The sequence below is a fragment of the Athene noctua genome, chromosome 1, assembly GCF_965140245.1.
Source record: "Athene noctua chromosome 1, bAthNoc1.hap1.1, whole genome shotgun sequence".
Lineage (NCBI taxonomy): Eukaryota > Metazoa > Chordata > Aves > Strigiformes > Strigidae > Athene > Athene noctua.
In genome coordinates, this window is record NC_134037.1 from 173953506 (window position 1) to 173968389 (window position 14884).

Below are 14884 nucleotides of genomic sequence, written 5' to 3' on the forward strand. Positions count from 1 at the left end.
GGTGTTGTCACACAGTGTTTGTTGGCGGCAGCAGCAAGCAGTGTGGCATCCATTGCACTATGTGCTGGTGTCTCACCCGGTCCTGCTTTCAGCTCACACGGGTGCACATCTTCTCAGGCAGGTTTCTGAGTGTTTAGCTATTTCACCCTGCTCTTGTTTCTCATGTCATTAGGTTTCACTAGCCAACATTTGTATACTTCTAAGTATTTAAACTGAAGATCAGTCTTCACAAAACCAGTGTTTACAGTAGTGATAGTTAAATCTCATACTGGCACAGAGTATGTCTCATGTCTCTGGGAGGGAAGGTAAGGTAGGATCTTTATGAGCTGTGTAAAACCTTTTCCCCAAGCTGTCAAGGGTGCCACCTTTGCTAATGATTCCCCAAATGTCACTGTGTTAATGTAACGTAGGCTTTTTATGAGCTGTATAAAATCTTCTCCTCAGGCATTCAAGGGTGCCCATCACCTTTGCTAATGATTCCCCAAATGTCACTGTGTTAATGATCTCTTTTCAGCTCTAACCATAAGCCATGGCCATCTATTTCCCATGAGATAGATAGTTTGCTTTTTGTATAAACTGCACCTCAAACCAAATGGAAAATAATAAATAGCAATAACATTTCTGATCGAAACTGCTTTCCACAGAAGGGCTCAAAATGTTACAAAGATAATGTCTCATCCATTATAAAGAAAACACCAAAACAGGAGCTTTTACTATGCATTTTATTTGTTCAGCCTAGGAAGAGGTGAAACTTCAGCCTTCTCTTTTGCTTCCTCCTGTGCCAGTGCAGATGCAGCAGCAGTGGCTTTGGCCACAATTTGCAGCTGTGGCTGTCTGTGACAGTGTGGTGGGGATTTGTGGAGTGGGACATCAGAGAGCTGCACAGTCACATCCTTCCTGGTGACACCATCTGCTGCTGGCCAAAGGTCACAGCACAGCCCCTCTTCCTCTGGGAACAGCCCAAGTGCCTGTGTGCTGCTTCAGCCTCATCAGAAACATTTCCCTGGTGTTCAGAGCAGCAAGGCAAAGAAATGCTTATATTCCTTTCAGGGCTTGACAAGCCTCATTTCATAAAGGCTTTTTACATTTGCCAGGTTTACAGTAGCTGATCAGGAGCTGTTTATGCAGGCGCAGCTTGGTCCCTGAATACCTTCCAGGCAGTGTGTTATCATGTACTTGGTTTGTATAGCATGCTTTTTACACAGTGGGTATTCAGTAGATTCACTGAGTACAGTCAAGCTGTCATGCATCAAAGAAAGGGACAAAAAATCAAAGTATTATTTGTCTTTTCAGATTCCTTCCAGGCTAAACACGCTGCCCCCAGTAGCACACAACAACAACATTCAGTTCTCGGTCAGATCTTGCTCTTGAAATATGTATCCATGTACAATTACCACTGACCATGGCGAGGGCTGACATGAGTCACGGTGACACGACGACAGAAATATTGAGGCAGTCAGTCTGCCCAATTTTGGTACTCCTTTCATCAGTGTTGCGCAATATAAGAAGAGAGCTGTATGGACACAATGCAGAAACAGATGGGATACAAGTTAACTTCCAACACAGGGAAGAGAAAGTCAGTAAGACTAGAGGGGACTGCCCTAATAGTCAAGTTTTGCACTTACTAGGTTTAACCTGCTTTTTCAGCTCTAACCAGACTGTATTGATTAACTTGACAAGTGAGTCAAGTGGATGATTTTAATCTGTGGAAAAGATAAAGAGAAAATGATGTCATCTCTTAGAATAACTCGTCTCAATATAAAGAGGCTGTTGCTGAAGACCACTTAAAAAACAGGTGTCTAGTTACCAAATTGCTTTTCATTCTTTCCCACTGTCATTATGTTAATCAAAAGAGATACAGATGCTCATCTACCAACTTCTCACTAACGTTCAAAGGCACTTAATTCCTATTTTTACCTTTGAAAATCTCCCCCCGTGATACCTAATATATTTCCAGCAGTCCATCATGCTCAGCATTTATCACATACCCAGTAATCCCTATCTTCTCCAGCTTCTGTGCTGACAAATGTTAGCCCCATATTTCAAAAAATTAATAACCACAGGGACACATTTCAACTTAACAGAAGCTCAGGATTGTCTTGGTTTCCCACAGCAACCATCAGGAATCCTGGAAGAAAATGGGTCAAATGAAAACATATAGCAAAATAGTAGGCAGAATTATTGCAGTCTCATTGCTGGAAGGTGGCTACACAGTTGTTAAAATGGGATGCGTTTTATACACCAATTCCTCTAAATTATTCTAATTGAAAAAAAAAAATCATACTATAAGAACACTTGACCTATTTTGGATAGAGAGCAAAATTAATGGGTCAGGGGAAGCAGCACATACTTTCACTTCTGCATGGCATTTTAATGTGTTTTCTAGAAACATGCACAAAACTAATTCTGTTTTTCTTGACTGGGACATTGTCATAAAGATTATAGATTTGACAGTTAAAACAATCTGTGATGAAGATATCAGCAAAATATTGATGTAGGAACAACCGGAATTTAACTTTAGGCCAGCTTTCTTTAACACTATGCTTGATTAGTAACATGTGAATACCTTACAATTTTCTATTGCTTTTCTTGCTGCTATTTGTTATTTCATCACAGAAGCACTTGGGAGAATCTGTGATGCTCTAGAGAACTCCTGTATGGAATACAGAGAGCAGAGCAGATTTTTTTAAGATCCTTATGGTCCTTCCCCAAAGACAATCTGTTCTTTGCAAAAGATAAGCTAAATGTGTTAGTGAATGATGCTAACTTTTGAGAAAGTGTGAAACAAACAAACAGGATTTAAATAGATCAGGTACTTGGACAGAAAATAAAGCAGGCCTAAATTTAAAAATGATTTGGTTAATAAATCAAGAGAAAATCCCAAATTTTCAATCAAGTAGATCAAGTTTGAGAAAATATACAGATTTAACAATGCCACCTTATTTTGAATAGAAATTGATCTCAATCTTTTGAATTCAATAAGGGGAGTAAATGTTCCTCTTGATAAGCTGGCAAATTGAATTTCAGAACATAGGGGCTCTCTTTATAAACTCAGTAGAACAAAACTCCTTTCTCTGTATAGTATATTGCTTTGTTTTTTCTCAGAACACTTCCCATGGGAGAACACAACTGGATGCCCTCTGTAGAGTTTCTCATTTCTTATACGTTAGCTGCTTCTGCATTCACTGGACTGAGTAGTATGAATCATTATCAAAGAATGGATTTGTTTTGTTTCATTTTTTTCTTTTATTGCACTGAGTATCTCGTGTCACAGGGTACCACCCCTTCCATCACTGGAACCTGCTCAGCTACCATCCCAACTGCATATAAATACCACCGTAGGTCTGAGCAAGAAACTTCTTGCTTCTCACAGACTCTCATCCAGACTCTCATATCCTATATCACAGACAGGAATCTCTGTTCTGATCCATGTCTTGCAGGCATATGAACTTCAGATTACTTTCTACACATAATTTAATACAAAGAGCATAGCATTCTGCTTTTACAAATAAACAGGAAAGAAATTAAGCACTAGATGCCAGCTGTTGAGTTTACTGTCTTACTGTCAACTCTTTTTGGAAAAAAGTGTGACTAAAACTATGTAACAAGTGGATCTGCATGATAGAATTTATTTTATTCTGCATTATAATGTAAATCTCTGTGTCCTATGACTGCAGCCACAGTATTTTATATCAAAATAGCTGATGATGCAAATCAGATTTCACTACTGCTGAGACCTTGCTCTCTGATCTTTCTTCCATTCATTTGGGAAAAAAAAAAAAAAATTCCTTCCAAATATCTCCCCCAAAAGCTTTTAAGATATAAACATTTCCCCCCTCCTTTATTCTAATGTAAACTTGAACCCATAAAATTTCATTGAAAGAGTGTAAATCTTTCCCCTCCAGAAGTTATCTGCCATGTTTCTTCTTATCCTTTGGATGACTGCAGTAATTTTTATACGGTGCTGTCGAGAGTGTAATGTTAAGTGCTTCATTAATGATGATTTGTGCCATTGAAAAGTTTAAAATGGGCAGATCCTGGCAAGAGCCTGACATTATTTATTTTCGTTCTTTGTATTAAACTCTGCAAAGAACATTTTAAGAGCTGTTTTGCTTCTACTTGGGGATGTTATAAGCAATATTTCACATGCCATTGCCTCAGAGACGGCAGTAATCAGGAGAACAGTAATAATGGCTGCACACATTGCTAATAAATATTTGCATTTATTTGTAATAAAAGGGATACATTTCACTCTGTGAAAGGAAGGAGATAAGTAGAGAAATGCTTGTCTGCATTTGGAAATTATGATGATTCCAGAGATTTGCTACTTGAAGGGTTAAGAAATAATAATTGGACCTCAAGGACCCAGACCCTGCAGAGTGTGGCACAGCAGTGCAGCAGAAAGAAAATATAACTGGAAGCTGGGGATTGCCCTAGTGGACAGGCTGTGTCTCCCTCGGGTGCCTCACTTCAAAAGAAAACTAGGGGATCACACTTTACTTTGGCTGTGAGGAGGGATAGGGAGGAGCAGGAGGTGGGAGGGAATACCTTGATGCTCTGACATGCTGACGGATTTAGCTCCTGACCTGGCTTCTGGCTTGGGACCTGATTCTGGATTTGGGGGCATCCTGTTCATTACTTGCCTGGAGAGTGAACCAGGGGGTAGAACTCATGCTAAAATACAAGCAGGATAAAATAGCACAGCACAACTTAATGTATGAAAACTGAAAGACTTTTAAAATATTTTGCTGTTTATTTCAATATTAACTTTTTTTTTTTTTTTTTTTTCTCCCTACAATATATGATCATGTAAGATGACACTGAGGCTCATTTGCTAAGCAAAATTCTTTGTACTAAGACCAACACAGGGTGGTATAAAATGCATATGTTTTTGTGGCTTAACTACAATTTTTGCAAGACCTTGTAAAAACATTAAATTAATTGGAAACAAATCTGGAGGAAATGTAATTTTTTCTCTATTTGATAGATAAATAGACATTTTACTACAGCTTAAATTTCACATGTCCTCATTTAAACACCAGGCACAAGGAATGTCAAATGGTAGGTAATTTCGTTTGTGTGGTTTAGTTCACTCTGACTATATTTCTCTAGGCAGACTGGGGTTTAAGTATGTTCATTAGTAAACTGGAGAGAATTACTATTGAAGATTTGAGGCTCTTGTCTGTGAACTCAAAGATGGCATCTGGAAACAAAGAATGAGAATAAGCTGCCTTTCACAATCAGAAAAAAAAAAAAAAAAGGTTAGAAATGCAGTGTCCCAAAAATCAGTTTTAGGATCAGTATTAAATAACTTTGCAGGAAGGAAAGAAAAGGTCAAACACAGTATTAAAAGGCTCTGAATTAAATACCCTAGAGAAATTAAATTGTTAATAAAGACTCTTACAGCCCCTTTACGGTTAGTGTTTCTTGGAACTTTGAAGAGACCAGATTGTCTGTGCAATGGAAAATGTCACTGGAAAAATATTTATTTAATCAGTATGGACTAAAATACATGAATCTTTGCCTGGCTCAGCTCAGCTGCAATAATTTTCCAGCACACATCTGCAGCAGTCAGATATCAGCCTAGCTGGGTCTGTGGTTCATAGTTCAGTCATTCATTGGTTTCCCTGTACTTGAAAAATCCATCAATCTGCTTTGTAGAGTGAAATTCTACAGAAGTTACAGCTCCCACAATAGAAATAATAACACAAAGCTAGATGTAAGGGGCCCTCACCAATTTCAGTGGCCAGACTGCTATTTATTTCACTCCAACTGGGAAAAAAACCCACACCAATGGGCTAACTACAGAGGAATTATTTACTACAGACTGTATTTAATTTTACACTTAATCAACATGCATAATTTAATTTAGTGGTAAAGAAACAAGAGCGAACAAGGAGGTACTTGCCGCGGAGGGAGAAAGTGACCCTGGGAGGAGAGGAGTCTGCAGGAGGGAAGAGGAAGGAGGGAAGTCCAGCTGGAAGAGCATACCAGCACCAGTGCCTGCAAAGGGGATAGAAGCTGGGATCCCTCACATCTACCACAGTTCTTCTGACAAGAAATAGATTAACTTCTCATTGTCTTTGCAGGTCACGACAACCTTGACATGCTGCTAGTCTCTGGGATGATATGAAAGACAATAAAAGAAAGGAATGCATTCACTTTGTCAGGGAAAAAAAAATAACAAAGAAGAAGCAAAGAAATTTTTGTGAACTAAAGCTTGTCAGGGGACAGGCCCACCTTAAGAGTTTTCCAGGTGGTGCTATTCCCAACAAATCCAATTAATCTGAAGTATTGATGTTTATATCCAGGATTATGATGACCTCACATTAGTAACAATTTGCTGTTAGAGTTAACAATGGCAGAACTGACATTCAGAAACTCCCAAAACATTTAAAGCAACACAGATGTAATATGTCTATTCCCAGTTAGCAATGCAAGGCATTAACAAGCTCAATGATCAGTTTAAAAAAGTTTTATAAAGCCTATATACATCCATTTGCCTTTTGACTAATGAAACTGCCTTGCAGGTTAATTTTCCACTCCCATTTTCTCCACCTAAAGGTACCAGTTTAGGAATTTCATTTCCATTACAGATGCTATTGGTACATAAAAGGAGAGTGCTTGTGGAGAAAGCTCTGGATTAGATGTGCTCCCTGTGGAGTGCTCAAAAAACATTTCTGATAAAACATGCTAGTTGAGTTATTTTTCCTTTGTAAAGAATCTTATACAAAACCATGCTGCAGCCTGATCACAGTATGAAGTCTGCAGTGTCCAACACTTGGCGTACTAAGAGAAACTATAGCAGTGCTGGGAAAGGACCCAAGTACGGGGTCTGCTCAGGAAGCTGCGCAATCACAGATAGAGCTATGTGGAATTTTTAAAATTATTAAAATACTCTCTTGAAACCTATCTATAGATAAACTAAAATATTTTGTCAATGTGTGCTGAATTTCAGCAGTAGTTCAACCTTCCACACCTTCCCTCCTCCCCAGTTAGTACTCCAAATTGCAATTTTTTAAAACTATCTTTACCTGGCTCTTCTCCTACCATAAAGCTGGATCTGTTCGGATATTTCAGATTGTTCATGCTGTGGAAATCGCAGTTGTTATATTTTAACATGTTAGGGAGCTGGGTAGAGAAGGAAAATCCTCTACAGGTCCACTTTGAAAAAAGGCTGAAGTAAATATTCAGTTTGTGTAAAGTATCTGAGTCTCCATACACAGAGAAAACAGGATGCATGTCCCAAAGGAGGGAAACATTTCAGGGAGAGTTAACGCCTCATCACCTTAGTCATCAGAGACTCAACTGGAAGAAATTAATCTTTTGGAAACCAAATTTCAGTAGTTCCACTCCTCATGGTACTAGACTCTAAATAAAACTTCTTGACTTTTAAATGTCAAACGGTGTTTTGAGACTAAATGGATCTCTCATTCTCTCTCACTGCCCCCCCCCCCCATATGCACCACAGGTAAACAACCTGAAAATTAAAGAAAATTTTTAGTCTCAAATGCAATCTTCCTTACTTTAGGAAGAACGCTGAAAAATATTTCTTTAGGGTCAGCCAAATCTATTTTCTTCCCTTTCTTATTTCTTTATCATGATTTAAAGTATTTTATTTTCAGAGTTTCAACCAGAATCTAGAGTCCCATGCTTTGCCATGACTAGTGCAGAACTGCATGAGTGGTAAAGCTTGTCTTTTATTTTGTGTAGTGTCTGTCAAGAAATACCCATTTCCTCCCATGACACCAGACCAGAACTGCTCCTTCTTTCCAAATCCCATGATCCAGAAGATGTGAGGAGCACAGCATTATTTCATGCACAGTCTTAAAATTTGGGCGGGACTAGGACTGATTAAGCTGTTCTGCCATACCTGCCTCCCGTTGTCTGGCAGAGAAGGTGATGTGCTTCAAAACTGCTATATGACCAGAGAAATAGAAAGAGGCTGAAGGAAGACAGAAAAATCTGCCTTTAACTCTGATATGAAAAAGAGAAAGAACAACTAGTATTGGTGATGTGCTGTTTTAAAACCCTTCAAAGGCTAGCAATAGAAATAATGAGGCCTTTTGATTCCTGTATTTTCTGCATTGTGGCCTTCTACAGGTAGACATAAGGGTACTTTGAAAACACTCTCTGTAGTCTGGGAACTGTGTGGCTACAGTAGGTCCACCAGTGTCCTTAAACTAACGAGCCTCCCTTCTGGAGGGGTCACTGCCACACTGATGGCTGCATGAAGATGACAGACAATATAGTTTTTGGCTCATGACAAAAAAAATAGGCAAAGTAACATCCTGCCTGTCTGCAAAAACTGCCTCCTTTGTCACTTTCATGCAAGTATCATGTATCAGTCTTAAAACTAATGAGGGGGTTTTGTCCTTTTCAACAGTGGGAATGCTACTCCTGGGTGTCACTCCTCTGGAAAAGTGGGGGAAAGCAAGAAGATAAAGCAGAAAAAAAAATGGGAAGTAATCATTAAAAAGACGGCGGAGGGAAGGAAACGTCATCGTCATCTGAGAGGAAGAACTTGGAGAAACTGAGACAGGTACTGAAGCATCACACAGCACTAATGGGCAAACATAGTTGTTTCTCCTATACAAAGAGAAATTTTGGGAGGTGACTTTTATCTCACAAAGTTGTTTGGAGGGGAAAAGGCAATAAAGGAATGAAAAGCAATGTGCTATAAAGTGGCCTAAATTTGGCATCCTTTTATTTTTTTTTTTTTTTTTAAATTTAAGAAAAGGTATTTCTGAATTTTTGTTTCCTGATAAGGGACCGTCATGGTTCCCTGGCAAATCCATGAAATATGAGTTTACCAACATCAGTGATGATTTTAATAGATGGACTGAAAACTTCTCAGTCATACATTAAAGAAGGGAAGGAAGTTAATTAAAGAATTTTTCTTCCAACTTTTTTTCTTAGTCAACACAAATTCAATGTTTTGTGGCAGCTTGAATAAAAAAGCCATATAGTGTATGAGTCAAACTCGTGTTTTCTTTCAAACACTGAGTGTTTTTATTATGAAAAGTATCTGTATCTGTGAAATCTGAATGCTTTTCCATACTTTGACTACAGAAAATGAAGAAGCCATAGAGATCCAATATATCATCATGCACACTCATGAAATGGCCATATGTTTACTTCAGTATTTTAGTTTGAATGAGGATTGCATTTTTGTCCCTGTTTACTGCACTTCACATCAGAAAAATGTCTTGGAGCACACAAACTAGATTCCTTGATGAAAGTGAACTGGCAGATATTGTCCTAGTGTCTACATAAGGCACTTCAGCCGCTAATGAGCAATTAATCCATAAAGCCAGAGTAAAGCTAGTTTGGTTTAACTCCCTCTGAAACACTTACGGTGCTCAGTGCCAGCTGCTTCAGTCAGCAGATCCACTCTCATTCGTTTGCATTACTTGCTAATGTAGACATAGTTTAAAAGTGCCAGGCACCCAGTGCTTGAGGGGACATCTGACCCATGGGGCTAAAGTGCATTTCCCAGTTTCCAGCTCTGGATGTCCACCCTTGTCCTGTTTGGTCTGTGTGCCATGGTGAGACCACAGTGTGCAATATCATGGGGACATCTGGACCCACAGTCAGGGGCTGAAGTATGGTGTACCTGAAAAAGTACCTGGGTTGGAAAATTCGGGAGTCAAGACAGTTGGGTATAATGTGCTAATAGAGACCACCTGTCCAGAAGCATAGCCACAGCTGATGAGAAATAACTGCTCCTATGCTGAGTTGGAGACACAGAGGATGAGTTATTTGGGGCCAGAAGGTTTGTCTTTATGTGAAAATATTTCTCTTGAGAGTCCCATGTGTCATTCTTCATGGCTTCTGTCTGACAAATGTAAAGCTCTGTGCCTGCTGCTTTTCAGAAGTCACAGCTGCCTTAGATGAATAGGGTATCTGTTCTGAACATACATTAACCAGTCCTATAAACTCTGCTTTAAATTCAAATTGAACAGATAATGTATGAAACACCATAAGTTACTGGTAATGTGTACAAGAATGTTCCACCTTCTTCAAAGCAATCACAAAATTAAAGAAAAATACAGAGAAGGCCCCAATTTACTAAAATAGTCTTTTCTTTTTTTCCCCTCAAAAAAAAGTCTGCCTTCTCAGGTGTAAGGCCTCATTCCAAGGGCTTTATTTTTAATGAAAAGAAACCACCTCAAGGTTAGCCTTGAAAAAACACATAGTAGTATATAATCATACTAGGCAGACAGCTTTGTTAAATGATTTTTCCCTTCATAGATTTCTCAGGCTTCTTAGACTGTATGTGTGAGCAATATAGCACATACCGAAAACAATTTCAGTCTGGACACAGAAAAGAGGTGAGAACACTTATCATCATATAGCCATTTTGTACTCACTCATAAACATACATGTATACTCACACGCACTTCCAAATAATCTTAAGCATCTATCTTTTGCGATTTTGGTGTGCATACAGCTACAGAAGTATCAGTATCTATATCATTTTGCTCATCTATATGTCTTCTATGAATGATAAATAATTAGTGGTGTAGCTATAAAGCTTATGTATTTCTAGCCAATGACACCTTCAAGGCCCCTCTGCTGCCTACTGCTTGACCTTGGTTTAAAAGCACACAGAATGGAAACCTTGAAACCAAGATCAGCAGGATTCATTCTGACAGAAAACAGATGCAGCACAATAGAGAAAAATACACATTTAATTTTAATCTTTTTTTAAACAGCCTGACTATTACCAGTTCTTAAAAAAATCCTAAGGTACAGACTGTCCTTCACACAAGTAGCATACATTTTATTACTACAATTTCATTTGGATTAGATAATATTGTAACTACAATAACTATAGCAATGTCTACATTATTCCTTCCTTTAGTCACAGCAGCAGAAGAACCTGCAGAAGTAGCACAACAGGCCTTAAGATGAGTCTTCTTAATGAAAGATTCCCGACAACATAAAAGTACAATGAAAAGCAATTTTTTAAATAATATTTGAGCGGGGAGGTTACAAGGCTGCAATGTAGACAGATAATACACAGTGATGTGACCTTAAGTCTTCTGTTACTTTCCAATTTTATGTTCTGTCTCAAGCCAGCTAATCTTAGGTAGGGGTTAATAGGTTCCTCGGTTTCTGAAAGAGAAAAAACCCAGTATTTTTAAAAAGTGGGGAACAGAATTTGAGATCATGTCACAGAACACCGGTGCAGGTCCATATGAAATGCCAGGCTCTCCAGCTGCACTTGTCCATGGAAAAGGGTCACTGAATAGCAGTCTGTCTCAAGTCTTCCCACTAGGATGACTGCTTGCCCCTGCATTATTCAGTGCTTTTATTGGGAAGAAAATATAAACCTTTGCTGATACTAGTTGTCAATGTCACAAAGATGAAAGTGGTGCTTAAATAATTTAAAGAGGCAGATAACTTGTACAAAGCTGCCTGGATTGCTTAAGCTGCTCGTGACCAAAGAAAGAATGTCTTACTACTGCTAGAGAATAGGACCAGAGAATACAGGACAATATTTATGAGGTTATCCTGGAAAGCAGCAATATTTAAAAGAATTAAGTTAGAATAATGTTAAAAGGTCTAGTTTTATATTTGAATGAAAAAAAGAGCGACATACTAAAAGAGCAGACGAAAATAATTATAAAGGCACCTGTAGGAACAATGCTGGAAGACAGTGTACCCATCCGAAGTCTATTCTTCATAAGAGTATGTGGAGATGGCTTGTAAAGAAAGGATGGTCTTGAAGACCTTTCTAATGAATTGAGTAAAGTAAAGAATCATAATGTGAACATCTGATTTCTGGAGGCACATGAAAATTAACTACATTCCACAAATGGTTCAATACTCAATATAACAATAATTATTGATCCCACTTTGGCAAAGTAAAAGATGTCTAATAAATTGAAAAAGCGAGTGGAATGGATTGTTATGACAATTGAATATTTCTTTCTGTCGTGCCACAAGATATTTCTGCAACAGAATGGATTATTCCTTTCTTTTACATGGATAAGCATAGCAGAATCTAGTAATCCATGGCTCACCCTTTCTCAGTTTGTGGACCTATAAATATTTATCAGTGCACGTACACAACCTTTTAGAAATCTCATGTATGCAGATGGTTAAAGAATTTCTGAACTTGTTGCCTTCTCTGAATTACATAGAAACAGCATACAGGCTTCCAGAGGTTTCTGCATCACACATTAAATATCACAACATTCTCTTTTCTGTAATGCATATCTTTATAGACCTCAAAATCACTGATGTCGTGTCTTTCCAAGCCCTTTTACATTTTTTCTATTTATCCAATTCAGTGCTGCCTTGATGACTATCTTAGCCCTGTAATTCAGCCCAATACTTGCAAATGCAAAAATTGCTTAATATCTCATGCATCCTTCTGATGTTTTCAGGCATCACCATGTCATGGCTGGACTCCTAGTTCAGTACAGATAAAACTTCTCTTTTTGCCTTTTAATAGGAAAACAGAAACTTTAATTCTCCATTTCCTTAGGGTCACTGTCTTCAGGTATAGTCAGAGAGCCTTTGTCATACCTATTTTTGCAAGCTGTTTTTCATCTTTGTTTCCATTCCTGCATGCACACATACACAGCATACATTCACAGCCATAGCTGGATATTTCTGAAGCTCAAAAAAGTTTGATCCTAAAGCTAAGTAAAATTTAGGAAAGAAAGTGCTTAATTTATTCTAGGAATATGGGTATGTATAGTTGAATAGGAGACTTCTCTGCTATGCTACTATACACAGCCGTTCTTTTTCTTTTCTTTTTTAGAAATTGAACTTTTCTGTGGGAAAAAGTGCAGATAATAATGAGAGCTTTAAGCACAAAACATCTGATAATGACAAGAACAATGAGAAGAAAAGCAAGATGGATAAGAGAATAAAGACATGGGAAGAAAGGCAGAAAAAATCCTGGAAATCTGCACACAGGCCTGGGGGCATATTACTGAATCTGAACCGTAAACTGTATTTAATGTAATTTTATCCATTGCAGCTAACTACAAGGGTGAACACAGGCAGAAGTAGGAAATATTTCTATGAATTTTTATGCTTATTGTTTCTCTCTTCTATTTCTTTTTATTGTTAACCACTTTAAATTAACTTTTAGTTAAGACCATTTTTGTCGATAAGACTATAGATAACTTATAGCATGTTTTTGAAGGCAAAATAAGCTCCTAACCTGAGAGATGAGTAAGAGGAGCCTGAGGTCTTTTCATCAAAGCAGCCTAAGAAATGGTGCATTGCGGACTTCAGCTAAGATAATGCAGTTAAAGGGAAAGTCAACTGATCACAGGAAGAGAAGAACAAAGATCAACATTTTTTATAAATTAGATTTCTAAGTTATTGTGTGGGATTCATAGCTCACAGTTTGGGGAAAAGTTAAAGCGAGAGATTTTGTTACGCAAGAACAAATATCTCTTGGGAAATTCACTGCTCTTTAAAAGATGCTCTGATCAGTTTTTCACCATTAGGTTGCTGGAACAAATCCTGGGAACCAGTCTCCTGACCAGTGGTTATTGTCATACTGATTAGGACATGTCATTACTTCTGCCTGTACTGAAGCACCATAAATTAGCTAGGACGATGTATTTCACCCTTTAAAACAATAAAATCAGGTAGAGATGATTTTTTTTTTTTACATGAACTGGCCTTCACAGACTTATGCACTTGGCAAAACCTTTGTTCTATATTTTAAGTTTTTGAGTACTTCTTTAAGCTGCTTAATCATAAGTAGAAATTCCCCCTCAGAAGCTGCTCAAGTTGTTTTTGAAGAATTATTCATAAATGGAACAGGTGTCAACTTCTTATCTTTTGAAGTGGTGTATCTCAGGGAGTCTGTTTCAACTTTGAATTAACCTACAGCTCTTGTAGGCAAACACAAAGCACTGACAACTCTATAAATGAAGACAACTCTATAAATAAAGAGAGAGCAACTACTCATACACCCCAAAATGTATACTGATCACTGAGAGATAAGAAATGGACTTCAGAATATTGAAATACACAGGAGACACTGTCTTAATTAGATTCCTGTGTCAATTTAGGGCTTAGAAGAACATTCTCAACAGGCTTGATTCAAAAGGAAAAAAGCCAATACCTCTGATTTTCTAAGTAACAGATGACAATTTAATTTTACTGACATCTTCTAGATTACAATTTGGTAACAGATTGTTTTTATCTTTTAAATGAGAGTCTGTAATAAGTCCTGCATTACACTGAAATAAAGTAAGACATTAGCTTTGGCTTTGTTCCAGATCTTAAGGCATAAATTGTTTTTTTTTGTAATATTTATGATATATCTCAGAAATAACATATTCAAACTACTGGTTGAACATTAATTAATGTTAACTTTACTTCCAAAATAATACAATTTATGCAGTACCTGAAAACATGGAGCAGAGTGTGAGGCTCCTTCTTATCAGCTGAGTTAAGCCGTTCAGTGAGTTAGACTTCAAGCATTTAGAATTTTTAAAGGAATTAACAACTCAAATCTATAATTCCCAGTCAATACGTATATATGGACTTTGCCATATCCCTTTACTGATAGTGGAACTGCATTGAAACTGTAACGGCAGCTGAGTTAGAATCTGTACGGATGCCGGCTGAAAGTTACCGAGAGGGCTTGTTGCAGAGAACAGAGTCCCCTTCCCTCCTCCTCGCTGCCTGGCTCATGTTGACATCTCTGCTGGTCCTGCATGAGAGTCATGATGTGGAGCCCTTACACAGCCTGAGAGCTTTATTGGTTGTGTCTCCAGTAGGCTTTACTGTATTGTAAGACATGCCTCTGAACATCCCTAGCCATGAAACACTGCCAATTCAGTTTCCAAAGCTGTTGTGTATAATATTGGCCTGAGACAGAGACAGTGTTACAGAGCTT